Below are 15228 nucleotides of genomic sequence, written 5' to 3' on the forward strand. Positions count from 1 at the left end.
ATCCGTTTTAGCTCCCTCTCGTTATTGAATTCAGGGCCAGAAAATACTAGGTTAAATTTATTTTAAATGCCCCAAGAGGAGACTTCAGAACTTTAGCGGCAAATTTGAGGCACTGAATGTCCCTTCTGAAAACAGCAGTGAGACCTGCATACCAGGTTCCCACTTTGGCAGGCTCATCATCTCCTGTAAAAGCAAGCATCCTTGCTTGGGAATGAGGGGCTATTAACTCACAGGAAATCTAGTCCAGCCCAGGTAATTCTGATCAGGGAAATGCTCTCTGGTGTTTGCAGCTTGTGTTTGTAACACATCAGAAGATATTATTCCCCCATGTATTTGTTTGCCACACAGTTTTGTTTCTTTTGTATCCCCCAAGGTATCAGCTTCTGCGTGCCCCACACACAGGTGATGGCTGAGAGCGCTGCACAGCAGGTCACCCTGGCAAGAGGCAGCATTTGTGGGAAGCCTTGTGCCAAAACTCTGCTGCTGGAGTGCTGCAACTGTTCACTCTCCATTTCTGTCTTGGCTCAAGGAACAGCCACCTCCTGCCACATCTGCTACTACAGAGCAAAAACTGGATTCCCACCATTACCGCAGTTACCTGCCAACTCCTACTACTTCTACCAACTGCAGAATGGACATGAGCAGTCACATTTACTCAGTGTGCATGCTTCCCACATGTTAACCCAGACGTGTCTTTGGCTTGCCAGTCACTTGCTCCTGCGCATGTAAATGCTCCTCTGTCTCTTGGATGGAGGCGAGACTGACAAGACTCACCTGTAAGCCAGGAAGGTTCATTCCCTGAATTAAAAACACCAAATCAAAGTGCTAAGACAAAATCTCTTTTGCTCACTAAATTTGACATGCTGCTTGAAGGTGATAGGCTGAGTAGCCACATGGGAAATCTGTGAGAGTCTTCAGGCTTTTTCACCTCCAAGGACTGGATGTGAGAGAAAGCATAGCTCTTATGTGCCGAGTCTTCAGCATGAGTGAGCCAGGCAAAACAGTGAATGTTTCTTCAGCCCCAGCTGCTGGTTGATTGATGGGAACTGAGTTGGTGATAACTCTGGAGGGAGATGTTTGCCGTTTTCCATCTGGAGCTGCTGTGTTATGACTCATGGGGATAGCTATTGAACAGGCTGGGCTGGCAGACCTTCCCCAGCAAATCAGACTGGAAGCAGTGGAAATAAGCAAGTTATCCAGGGGTGCTTGTAGTGAATGCAGTTTGATGTATCTAATGCTGATGGCTTTCATAAACACACAAAGTGCTGGGAAAGCAGAATGTCTCTCTGTCTTTAAGATGAGGAAACAATTGCAGATGTCATCTTCTGGCTCTCAAAATGATTGTTTTTACAGGGCCAGATTCTTGGATCTGCTTGAAGCATCATTGTGAAGTACTCTAGCATGTAAGGTGGTGCCAGCTGCCAGGGCTTAAATTACAGACTCCAATCTCTCCTTGAGCCCAGTGTCCTTCTGTGCCTGAGACTTACCATAAGGGTCTGAACCAGATAGGTCATTGCAAAGCATTGTGTAAGGCAAATGAAGATGTGCTGCTGCCTAAATATGGAATTCTTTAATCAATATTCATTATGGATACCTAAAGGAGGCATAATATTAATAACTTGCTTCGATTTTGGTGGCCCAGGAAAAACATCAAGCTCAAGAGAATCCAGGAGAAAAGAAAATGTAGGCATAAATTGTGCAATGTGGTACAATGAAAAGGGATTTCCCATAGAGAATCACAACTGAGATGTGATGTCTGGGGTGAATATGCATGTTGCAGAGTACTTGAAAAACACCATTCCATTTCTATGGCTTTCTATCTACGCTGAGGAGAAAAAGTGTTTCCAAATAATAATATGGAAGAAAATCCAAGGAGACTTGCCCAGAGCATGGTACCTTTAATCTTAAAATGTATTGAAATTGGTCTATGTGCAGAATTTCAGCTGTAGCCATGGGTAGAAAAGTCTTTGAGCTCTTTTCAGAAAAACAAATACCCACATCCAAAGCACTTGGGATGGGAGACCAGACCATGGTATCTGTTATTCTGGTATATTAATGCCTGGGTTTGGTTATTTTAGCCTGAGGTGGATTTTGTTGCTCTTTTTTTTTTTTTTTTTGTGTGGTTTAGGCAAGTTTAAATTTTTTTAACCTCCAAGCAAATTGCTGAAAGAATAATATTTTTCAGATTGTTTTCTATGTGCTAAAGAAATTTCACTTTGTGTAATGATTTGTTTTCAGTGTGTTCAATAGATAACTATATAACAGTGAAATAATAATTTTCATTTTTTGATTTTCTATAAATCTTTAATTATTTCTCCTTTTAACTCAATATTTAATTTCAAATCCTCGCTTTACTTCTTAATATTTTTATTTTTTATCTATAATTTAAAATATAGTTTAAACATGTAGTTATTTATAATCATTCAGACCAAATACATGCCATTTAACTTCTTCTATATCTGTTTTTTTGTAACATTTATTTTTTGTGAAAACAGACATCCTTCTGGAATAAAAAGTCCAAAACACTTGCCCTGTAACTAATTTTCATTTCATAGGTTAGAATTTTTCTTCAAAATAAAAATAAATGAGAGGCCAGGTATTGGAGGCAAAGGAAGTGCTCAACTGAACTTTTCTAACTGAAAGGTTTATAACCCTTGGTATCTATCCAGAAGTTCCACCTCTAAGCTCTTTTGCATTCAAAGTGAAGTGTCTGGCATACAGAGAAGAAATGTGTGGAGGGAAAGGATTGATCATTTCTTGTCTTTTTAAAGTTGTTGGAATTCCTCAACATGCTCCTCAGTATTCTGTCCTTCATGGTGCCCTTGAAAATGACTCTCTAATTGCTGGTAGGCACAAGTTTGCTGAGCAAGTTGTATTTAAACCCAGAGTTTAGTAGGGTTCTCAAGCTGAGAATCTCCTGAGTGACTTCTTCCTTCCTTCACTTGCAGCTGATGGTTTTGCAAACCTGTAACACCAATAGGATTTAAAATATTTTAACTACTCTGTGTCACATTTTGAAGATATTTTCTGTATAACCTGAAGAAGATACTTGTTTAACTTTTATCAGATTTATTAAAGAGGAATTCTAATCCTCCTTCTGCTCCAAGTGGTTAAGGTAGAAAAGCTATCACCACTGAAAACGCTATTTATGCAAAGCACTGTTTGTCCAGCGCAAAAAGATGACCTTAGATACTGTTTGTTCCTGAAAGCTAGGCAACAGAACTACTCAAAACAGACACACACATAAATCTGAAATATATATATTAATATGGAAAAAGACACCAGTTCTGCTATTTTCCCATTGTTTTATCAATCAGATTAAAGAACTTTTAAAAATGTGTATCCAAAAAAAAATTTTGTCTTGAAATGTCAATATGATTTTTAACAATACTGTGAAATACTAAATTAATTTCAGATGTTAAAATGTTTTATTTCACTAGAAATAGAACATCTTCACTTCTTTTTATGCTAATGGTTTTGAAATTTGGTCTGAACAAAGAGAGCACTTTTGCTTTTCATTTTAATTATAAGCCAACTGGAGAATCTTAAAATCTCTATAGAAATAGAATGCCACTTTCCTTTGAACAACTTGATTCACATAGATAATCTCTAAGAGAGATTTTCCAACTCCCCTAAAGAAATTAAGACAGTGAAGTGAATGTTTAGACACCTAAAAATCGCATTTTTATTATTGGAATCCCGAGACTATTTGATATTTTGGTCAAATGAATTATCTCCAACCTATCTGAACTATCAAATCTTATGTTGCTCAGAATTATGAATACACCCTGGGTTTATGTAATTTAAGATGGCCTTCCGATTTATGTTTTTCTAATTTGTAAAAGTTATTACATTAGAGCTAGTATTAAAGATTTATAAGTTGCCCAAAAAACCTGGATAGTTTAACATGAAAATAGAGAAACAATAACAAATTCCACATTAACATGCAGTGGAAACCTATTGAAATTTTAAATAAAATGAAAAAGAAACTGAGTGTAGTGTTTCACTTTTCCTTAAACAAGATATCTCTCCTTTGTCAACTTTTAAAGACGGTAACAGAAAAATACCGAAATCAATGATGAATGAAGCACTGTGCAACACAAAAAGGGAAAGATGTGACTTTTTGCCAGAAAGTGTGACGTGTACTGACTTTCTACCATGATTTGTTTTCCATTAAAAAAGAATAAATCAGTACAAAATCAAACAATTAAATGAAATGGGCACATATTTAGAAAATACGTGGCTGACCATGTATTTATATTTTCCTCCTTATTTTTAACCATGAATATTTATGAACAAACGGAGATATTCTTTGGACTTAATCACATCTTTAGGCAGTCTTCTAGGCTGGAAGGAGAATTCAATGTTTGTGAATTGTTTGTAGTCACATTATCAATTCATCATGAAATGAAAATTATTTTGTTGACCCTCTGTGAGTATTTTGGCAACAATGGACCCAAAGTAGTGAATTTGGTACCTCTTTAATTCTTTGGCTTTGAAGTACCTTGCGGGCATTTTAATGTAGTTTTAAAGGATACAAAGGTTCATCAACAGATTATTTCAGGGTTTTGCTATTAGGTGTAGATTAAAGCAAGTGTGCAAAGTGGGATAAAGTCTGTGGATGCAGACATTGGTTTTTATTATGCCAGATAGACAGAATTAGTGACCTTGTAATGGCTTGCGAAAAGGCCTTTGCACTTTCTTTACTTTTCTACATCTGTCGTAATTCTAATTACTCCATCAAGAAACATTTATTTACATATGTCTAAACACTATTGGCATCAAAATCTCCTACGGTTAGAGTAGCACTAAACAATCCAAAATCTTATACTACACAATATTACAGCTGCATTCATATTGCATGTCACCTCTGGGCTTAAACCCTGGATTTAAACATTAGATATCTTCTTCCTTACTAGTTTCAAACCTTTCCTAGGCCCTCTCATCTCTTGGTCAGTATAAAGGAGCTGAGGTTTGGCCAGCTATTACTATTGGGTCGGCTGACCCCCGAGCAGACATGGACCCTGAGGTCAGCTCCAAACCACAGCTGGGCTGTTGAGCCAGCCTCTCCCAGCTGGGCTGCCAGCCTACCTGTGGCCACCATACAGCCGGCCAAAGCATGGGGGTCTGATTCTGGCTGCACACATGGTGAACACGTTTCATCAGTTCAAGATTTCCTGCCAAGGACAAGGCTCATAAAAGAAGGTGGTAAAGATGCCAGAGACAAGGAGTCTTCCTTGCCCTTTTCCCTTTCCAAAGGATCAACCTGTCCAGGCTGAAGTCAGGGGCAATCTTTCTACTGTGCATATGTTGAAATCTGTCCAAATTGCCTTAAAAGGTGTAGGGAAAATATCATTGCCACTTTGACGACTGTCTTATCTCTTAATACATCTTTGACTCTGAGGCTCAGAGCTGCTTTTTGGAAGATCTGTGAACTCCTGCAGATTCTTCTAGAGATGCTGCACAACTCTGATTACCAGGTGAACTATTTGGCCTCGTCTTAAGCCACAAAATTCATAAAAGGCAGAAAAAAAATATTTAGACCCTGCTCACCTTTCCATTTCTCTGATACACAAGCTGTGATATTTGTGTTCTGCAACTGCCTGGTAAGCACCTTATTGCTCCTAGTGCCTTTTATGTATGGCTCTTAAGTGTTGTGTGTCTCCAGAAACATCTAATGGAAACCAACACATGAGCACAAGCATGACAATGGGCTCTCAGAGGAGAGTATCGTGAAAATGGAGTGTCATTTACTGGTCCTATGTCTGGATAAAATGCAGCTCTTTTCCTGCTTCATTCTTACCTATTTTTCCCTTGGTGGAGGATTTCTAATTTTATTTCTAGTGTAAGCACAGATAAAATCTATTCAGTAATATAATAATAATAACAATAATAATACACATATTTTCTTATGACTCCCTATTATGTAGTCACTTTTCAAAACACATTGTAGAAAGGAATTGTGGAGGAAAAAAAAAAAAAAAGGGACAGACTAATTGTTTATATTAATAAAGTCAGACTGGTATACCCCCCAAAAATTTGCTTATTACAACACATAAAGAAGGAAAGATAAATTTCATCTGTTTCACTTATTATTTTTTTTTCACTGGTTGCTCAACATATATTTTTAGTTCTATGCAAAAAAGAAAGAATTGTGCCTAATTACCAAAGGCAATAAATTAGTTAGAGTGAGATCTGTAAACAACCAAACTGCATTAAAAGGCTTAATCTCAATTTAATGCACACAATTTAATTATTTAATGTCCATCCAGATTTTTTTAGTTGCAAGGGGAAGAGGTGAACACATCCACATCCCACACATTCTCAACCATAATAATAGTTGAAAATGTATGAGATTGTGGATGCCATAGGTTGCAAAGAGATTGCAGTTCTTTAACTCCTCCTTACTTCTGGGGAAAGGTTAGCAACTAGGATAAGACTAAACAATTTATGACAGAAAATTATACTGATGGGATGATCTGATTCTGCAAAGGACACACATGCACATTCCTCACTGCGATGCAATGCGTCCATGTCCCAGCATGTATCAGGATTAATATCTTTTAGCCCAAACAAGCAAGTGTCCTGGTAGTCCTGGCGAGTGAAAGAGCAGAGGTCTTTGACTTATTCAGGAAAATTAATTTTAATAATTAATTTAATGCACCATATACACAGTTAAAACTTAATCCTCCTGTTTCATCATGATAGGATTGTTGTTGCCCTGGAAAACCAGACTCAGAAATGCTTTTCCTACTGATTACTGAGATTTTCCTTATTTTTCATAGCTATCTTCATCTCATCCCAAAATGTAACAAAAACTCAAGCAATCAGCTCATCTGAGTTGAAGGAAATTCAGTTATCTTCAAAAAGAGTACAATGGGAGACTTGAGTCTTCCATATTTAGGAGGAGTACCTTAGTTACACAGTGACTACCTAATAGATGTTAATTTTCTTCCTCCTTCTGTTCTATTTTCGACCAGAGTTACATAATGCAAAAATATGACTTAACAAGAACTAAATTAAAGGTGGAGTATTTTTATCAGAAGATTTTATTTCCAATGTAGATAGTTTCCAACTAAAACCAAGACAAAACAATTCAAGCAAACAAAACCCACACGACTGGAGATTTTCTATCCACTCAGCCTGGAATTTTCTCCTTGGTGTAGGTTCCAGCTGGATCAACTCTCGGCTCAAAGTCTTGTCTTCCTTGTATACTAATCCATCTCCTCAAGTTGCTGCAACTTCCCTTAGATGCAAAGCAACCATTAAATGAGAGTGATACTTGTGTTATGTAGTTTATTAGCAAGCAAACCTTTGTGATGGCTTAGGAATGAGAGCGTTGCTTTTTAGTGCAATGCTTGTATAATGCGTTTCTTTTGAGCCACTCCCAGGCCAAAAAAAGCAATATTCTGGAGTCGCACACCTCTCACATATTGACAGTTCTAGACTTTGGGGGGCAGCTTATACCACCTGAAATGAGCAATGCTGTTTACTGTGAGACAGCCATAGCAACTATCAGAATCAGGAATATATTTTAGTGATATAAAGGCTTTTAAGAGTGTCGTATACAGTCAGTCTGGAGTAAAATTCCATTATACTTAAATAAGTATTTTCTTGTACTTAAGTTCAACAGTGACAGACATTTGTTAGTACTCCAGTTAGTACACATTCTAAACTTAATGCTTTGATTTTCACATTCAGATGACAGGATGCCTGTAGGCCTGTCTAAATGTCATGTAAGAAGTTCTATGTTTCTCATTCTTGCTGCACTTCATTGTGTTACTAAATGAATATTAATTTAGGACAGTTTTGTTGGAAGGGGATAAAAATGATGCTACACCTCCATTAGCATTTATATATTGCCTTTAGATCCAGACTTTTATTTGTTATGCTTGTGTTATGCTGAAAGGAGCCATGCTATGACAAAGATATACTTACAGGCTGGCACAAAGAAAGTAAGTAATTTTGATGATATTTATATGTGTTCACAATTTTTTATATTTCCAGAAGTGGTTTATTTAATATTATTAAACTGGAAATGTGAGAAAAGCAAGAAAAGTGAGAAAAGTGAGAAAAGTTAACCTGATAAGAAGTCACTGCAGTGAGTATTTCATCTTTGACAAATGGTTGAAACCAAAACACATTTTCAAAAGGGAAGTGAAAATGGCCCTTCCCTGTCATCATATGTTGCTTGAGATGAAACATTTCCCCTCACCTGAGTTCTGCAAGTCTTCTTAATGAATAAATCTCATTATCACCTTCATTTAAATGAAGAAATGGAGCAAATTATTAAAGACCACCTGATACTTTTCTGGTAGAATTGTGAATCAAGTTCCTGTGTATACATACCCCAACTTTTGATGTAGATTTCATTTCACTCTCCTTTAGATAACAACAGTCTCAATGTTTGCAGTTTGACTAATCATTGCAGCTCCTTTTGTAGTTATTGGAGAGACATGGGAAGGAAGTTTTAGACTGCACTTTATGTGGTATAGTTTGCTTGGTTGTCTCAGATCAGGATGGACCCCTTCTTAAAGAGTCTTTTTTTTTCTGAAAGAAAAAGAAAGACAAAGAGAGTCGAGGGGGACTAACTCAGATGTATACTTACACATTTGTTGACATCGTACATTTATTCAGGTGACTCCTGTGTTTAATTAATTGCATTCACACAGTAGTTAATGAATCTGCTGCCTGTAGGATGCTACATTAACCATGTCGCACCAAGCAGAAGTGGCAGCTCGTATACATTCTGAACAATATAGTCCTACGTACTATTATGACTCTCTGTAATTTATCTTTCAGGAAAGTACATAGTACTTGAAGGATATCTCACAAAACCAGTCAGTGATTCTACCTCTCTTGTAAAAAATCTGCAAGAAATATTAATTAAATAATGTTTAATAGAGTGCATGGTATTTTAATAATACTGTCTATTTATGGGGGCACATTGTGACATTTGGATTTCCTTCAAGATCTTCTAAATTTCTATCATGACTTGCACACATATACCATCAAACTTGCTTCTCCCGTAACAAATTACCAACAGCAGATTAACCAAAGCAGAAAATTATGCGACTTGCTCAAAGTCATAGCAAGCTAATTAAAAAGAACCAGTCAGGTTTGATGCTGACTGTAGCAGCCATGCCTCAATCTGGTAACTAAAATCATCATTACTCTAAAATACTGACAAGTTAAAAAAATTCTAATTCAGCTTTGAGAGTAGAACACAAAACCAAAAGATTGTCTGTTTACTTTGGTGGATTTTCTTATCGTGAGGAACAGGTATGACTATTCATTCCCAGCCAGGCAGGTGCAGTCATCAGAGGCATTGCAGAGTCTTTTCTAACTCAGAGAGTTTGTTTTAAAACCAGAATGTTTTCATTTATAAACTTAGAAACATGAACAATTACCGTTTTCCCCCTTGCAGTGTTCTCTGGAGGACACTTGATGGAGCCAGTAAGTTCACAAATCTTTCTGCAGAGGATCTGCAGGGAAAATATTGTTATGTATGCTGGCTTCTCTGAAATGTGTCCAGGGACAGAGGTGTCAAAGTGCTTCATCACCAGTGCCATTCATGAATCTCCACTAGCTCACACAGCAAACAAAAACAATTTAAGAATATCAGGCAGAGTCTAATATATTCAGTACATTTGATTGGCAAAAATACCTGCACTGGGGAAGGTGGCTGAATTGTTCAGACAATGGCCCAGAAGGTCTTGCCTTACAAGATCCCAGCGCCTCCTCAGTTCTTCCATTTCTTCCCAACTTCAAGAAAAGTGGATTTGAGCCCGTATTCTCAAAGTATAGGCTTGTCTGAGGTGTTTGTTCTGAAGTTTTGAAGTACTTTCTTCTTGAGGAGGATTTGAACAAGACGTCATGATGCTGGGTAAACTCGGGTTTGTCAAGGGAGGAAACAAAAGCTAGGATTGTTTGTGGGTCTGTAGTAGTACAAATGTCTTACAGATGGTAGCAGACTTTTCACCTCTCCTTCTTGGCCCTTGGGCTTGATGAGATAATAGAAGAAACCTGAATGGTAGAGGCAGAAATAAACAACTTGAGGACTGAAAGAGATGTCTAACTCTTGCCTCTACTCCCCTCCCGCTTATGGGGAAGCTGTGGGCTGACACAGTCAGTACCAGTGGTTAAATACTGCTGTGTTTGCCTGGGTCAGCTCTCTCACTTTTTCAGAAAGTTTGGTATAACCTTCCATTTTCAGTTTACACTTCAGTGAGCCCAGAATATGATTCTGTATTTCCCATGAAATGACCAAAACAAAATTTGAAATATATTTACAAAAATGTCCCTTGATGACCTGTAGAATAAAACTTTCATTCTCCCTTTTCCCTTTACCTCCAATCCACTGAGTGGTGGAAATTCAATCAACTTGTTTGGAAAGTACTTTAGACACTGAAGCCAGCAGTGCCATGCAGAGACTATTTCTGAGCCCACAGAAATAATAACAGCTTGTCTTAACATACTTTCTTCATCTATTATTTTTGGAATTGCATCATCCCTTTGAGGATGATGCAAAGGTTTCAGGCTTTTAACTTGAATTTTGATCGGACAAGTTAAATATCACTGCATCATTAAAGTGCCTGCTGAAATACCTGTTTGTGTTCAAGGTCTTTCTGTGGATATTCAGAGGAAATTCTGAATTTCCATAGTTAAAATAAACCAAACCAAACCAAACTCTTTCTTTTCTCCCAGAATGTATTCACAGGTGCAAGATGCTTCCGAGAAAGTGAACCAGTTTCTTTTATTTCTGTTGCCCCGTTAACCCAATTTTATCACAGGGGCATATTCTACTCTAACAGTAAAATAAATTAATTTCAGTCATGCAGCCTTCATCTCCAGTGAATTACGTGAAACTCAGAATTGGAAGACTAAAAACCATTTTGAATGATTTAGGAAGATAACAGCTCTCTCTTATTTGCAATCTTCAAGTTAAGAACACACATTTGGAACTAAACATTGAAGTTTATGTTAAGCTGTGTGACAGATACTGGGGATATCCAACCAGTAGAACCTCATATGGGGGGTGAGACAATCTTTTTGCTATGGTTCCTTCTGCCTCAAAAATAAGGAAAATAAAGGGAAAAGCAAAAACATACAACAACAAAAACCACAAAAAACCAAACCAAAACAACAACAACAAACACACAAAAAACCCCCACCAACAAAACCCCCCAAAAAACAGGAAAAAAAAAAAAAAAAAGGGCGGGGGGCAAATGCAGAAGCCCAAGATCTTAGGAAAAATGAGTTTTTCTCTTTTTTTATGGGGGGTGTGTCCCTGCAATGGCTATTCTTGGTAAGATGAATATAAAAAGAACTTTTCAAGCAAAGATAGCGAAAAAAAAATGCACTGGCATATAAAAATAGTGCTGAGGGTTTTCAGTGAGAAACATTCTTAATGAAGAATCATGTAGAAAAGACAGCTACTGAAAAAACACAGGAATAAATTATGCTTATGAGAGAATTTCTCCTGTTGTCCCAGTACTTCTCTGTTTAGTCTGAGAAACCCAGAAGCATGTAATGCATAACTTCTAACCTTTGCACTTTCTTTCCAAGTTGGAACTCTCCCAATTTCCCAAGGGAATCAGGGCATGAATATAGGAAGGACTGTGACAGTATCTTGTTCCCTCAGAACTGCAAAAAGACAGTTTAGATACATAGTGGTACATTAACAGAATCTGGAGCTGAATGGAGGATAGTCCTCTGGCTAAACTGAAATATACCAGAGAATATCTACATCTCTGAGTGATGTTCCACACAGAACTGGTATTGCACAGGCCCACTCTGACCCATGAATTGAATAAACACAGTACTACATCTAAGTAAATGTTCACTGTTTTCAGGGTCTGAACTAATATCATTGTGCTCTGTTAAAAGATGAATATAGCCAGACTTAACTTAAGGACCAAGAGAAATATGCTGCATTTGAAGTATTCACCCTGACTTTAATTGCTGGAGGTTAGGATGATATATGATGTTACTTGAGTCAATACAGGGAGATTAATGGGAGTTATTAAAGGAATCTTGAAATATGTACAATGGTGTGATAACTGAGGTGAAAAGTTAGCCATACAATGAACAACAGCCAGCAGGTAAAACAAAAGAATTAGGCCTGACAAACTTTGCCAAGAAATGGTGTTTATGAAAAAACGATTTCAGGGGCGTCACCACTTGTAACATTCTTTCACCTCACCCCCAACAAAATCCAGAGTGGTCTGGTTATCCAAGCAGGACTTTATTATCAATGTCTATTGCTGAGATCAGTGAAGTGAACAAAGTCTTGGTCACTTGTTCAAAGCAGGAAGGAGATACTTCAGTGGTAGAGCTCCAGCAAAATTTAACACACACACAACGCCCCCCCCCCCCACCCTGCCAAAACCATAAAGAAAAGTTGGTTGTGTCTAGCAATAACAGAACTCAAATGATCAATTAATAAATTCCATTTTGGGGGGTAAGTAGTGATTGAGGTGATTCTGCAAAGGCAATGGTTAACACTGCACTATTGAATAAATATAATTAACAGGTTATTTTAATTTCCTTGCTACTACACTATGACAGACTGAGATTATGAGGGATTATACATTCCTATCACATAGCAAGTATCGGAATTCAAATGTCTGTTTTCTAGGATTAAATTCACCCTGTTAAAATTCATTATCAGAATCAGCAGGCAATGATGTGTTACTTGAAAGAATTTTAAGGTCTATAATAAGGAAACTAACCCCTTCATGAAAAGAAGAGTATCAAAGCAGATCAGAATACATGCACAAAAAATCGATTTATATCCTATTTGGGGCATCCTTTTATGTACATTCCTGTGTATAAACTCGTTCTCATAGAGAGAGTCGTCATCATTGGATGAATTTCAATCTTCAAAAACAGAAGGATGAAATTCACGGATACTTATTATCAGGAGATGCTGAAGTTCAGATTCTCAGATATATTTATCTATGAATTTATCTTCAAAATGTGTGAGAAACCTCTGGCAATTCAAAAGCCTGTACCTTTATAGAGCACAGACTTAGCTATCCAGTGGTTACCATGTATTCTGTAATTGCAGTAATTCTTCTCTGTGGTTAAAAATTTAGTGAGAGGGATCAGAGTGTAGAGAAAAAAGAATAGATAAACCATAGCTGATTCAGAAAGACAAGAATATCTCAGATACATTAGAAAAAAAGAGAGAAAAAGATAGAAGGATATGCAAAATATGGCAGTGATATGGAAGGCAATAATCTCTCCCTTGATGTCTGTAGGACAAGGATGGTTTCATTGCAGGAGGTAAGACTTAGATCAGACATTGAGAAAAAACATTCTCACAGTTAAGTATAGGAGCTGGTTGCTTAGAAGTTATAAAGTTCACATTTCTGGGTGTTTCTGAAACAGACTTGACAAGCTTTTGTGAGGAATGATGTCAGTACAAATGTTCCCATCTTTGGGCAAGGGTAAATGAAACAACCTTTGGATATTGTTTTCTAATCTTACTGTCTATAATTGCAATGATTTATGTGGCACAGAGCAGACCAGGTCCTACATTTGTGCCAATTTACATAGCTGAGAAGTTGGCTTATTGTGTGCCTAATTCTTTACCAGCCATTAATTTGAAGTTAATTTTCTTACTGTTCTTACGTGTTAGATTGATTGGCTATATAGCATTGTCTGCGTATCCATTCTGGATGGCATTAGTGGTGTGCTTGCAATCTTCTTCCTACTTATGTTAGTTGAACTTCAACGTGATGTGGAATTTGTCAGAAGCCTTAGACTTTGTGGGTGTGTTTGCTGAAAAGAATATGATTTACAGAAGTTCAGCAGTTATTCTGTTCTACTCTTTATGAAGTGAAGAATACAATTGCTAGATTGCATTTCTTTACAGAAATTAACTTGTCTAACAAAAGATTATATTAAACAGGATGTATTTTTTTCAAGGTCTTAATAGCCAGATTGACCCCTTTTGTTGTAATGATTAAACATTGTTGAAACGGCAGAATTTTTATTGTCCAGAGTGATTTTATTAATATATTCTATCACTTGGTTTCTGTAATGCTTCTGAAGGTGCTCTGCATTCTGCATTTTACACTGTGGAGGAGCATTTGTCTGGAGATTTACATTAGAATTGTTCTTGGAGGCTGCTACCACATCACTGTTCTACAAGGATGCAGATGTAAGGAATATTACTACATACTTCTTGATATCCTTAAACCACATGTCTCAGTAGATACAGCACTGTCAATGAGTACTAAAATCCCAGGAGAGGTTGGTATAAATGGCAGAACTGGAACAATTCAGATCAGGCCCCAGAAGGAATGAAAGTTAATAGTTCAATTCAAATTGAGATGAGTTTGAAGGATCCCTTGTCCTTTTATTTGACTGTGGGTTTTACTCTAGTTTTGGTACACCAATTCAATGCACCAGGGTATTCTGTATAGTTTTAAAGTGGCACAATTCTCCAGATGTTTGTTTCAGCTAATAAGAATTTTGTCAGAAAATTCTGAACAGGACATTGAGGGCTTTCTTCATCTTAAATTTTCAGTACCTACAGATTAGAATCTATACCAAGTTCAGTGCCAGAGATTAATGACCCAGAGAAAGGAATTATTTCTCTGAATGCTGATTTTTGAGGCAACCTGGACAACTAACTTAGATTTGGTTTGTAGTGTAAAGTCATCTAAGTTGAATGAGATAAATCTGGGGGTCAGGACACTAACAGACAGCCTTAGCCTCACTCTTTCCACCTCTCATAGCACAACCATTAATGGCAAATTGTAGCTGTGTTTCACCTCTGCAAAATTATCTGGTTGTGGAGAGCACAGAGATTTTCTTCCACATAATTATTGCTGTGGATCGAATTGGGGGACACAAGGGCTTGTGGTGGTGATGGTGTTTACATGCTTTGCTTATTTTTATTTTTCTGTTTTCTTATCATAGGCACACCTTACATCTCTAGGGCTGCACCGTAAGGTCAGGAGAATCATCTTTGGATCTGGGAGGAAGATTGAAAGAAGATGAAAAAGGCTGAAGAACACTGGACTCTATCAGTTATAAATCAGTTTGCTAGTCCAGACAAGGTGGTCAGAAAAGAGACCACAGACCACCCACCAGCCACTAAGTGCACCTACTTAAGCCTCCATCCCCACCCACGTCATAGAGCAGACAGGCTTCCTTTCCTCATGGTGGCCCCTCAGGGAGACTGCCAGTCCCTCTCACGAGCCAGAAGCCCTC

The sequence above is a fragment of the Hirundo rustica genome, chromosome 3 (genome assembly GCF_015227805.2).
Source record: "Hirundo rustica isolate bHirRus1 chromosome 3, bHirRus1.pri.v3, whole genome shotgun sequence".
NCBI classification, from domain to species: domain Eukaryota; kingdom Metazoa; phylum Chordata; class Aves; order Passeriformes; family Hirundinidae; genus Hirundo; species Hirundo rustica.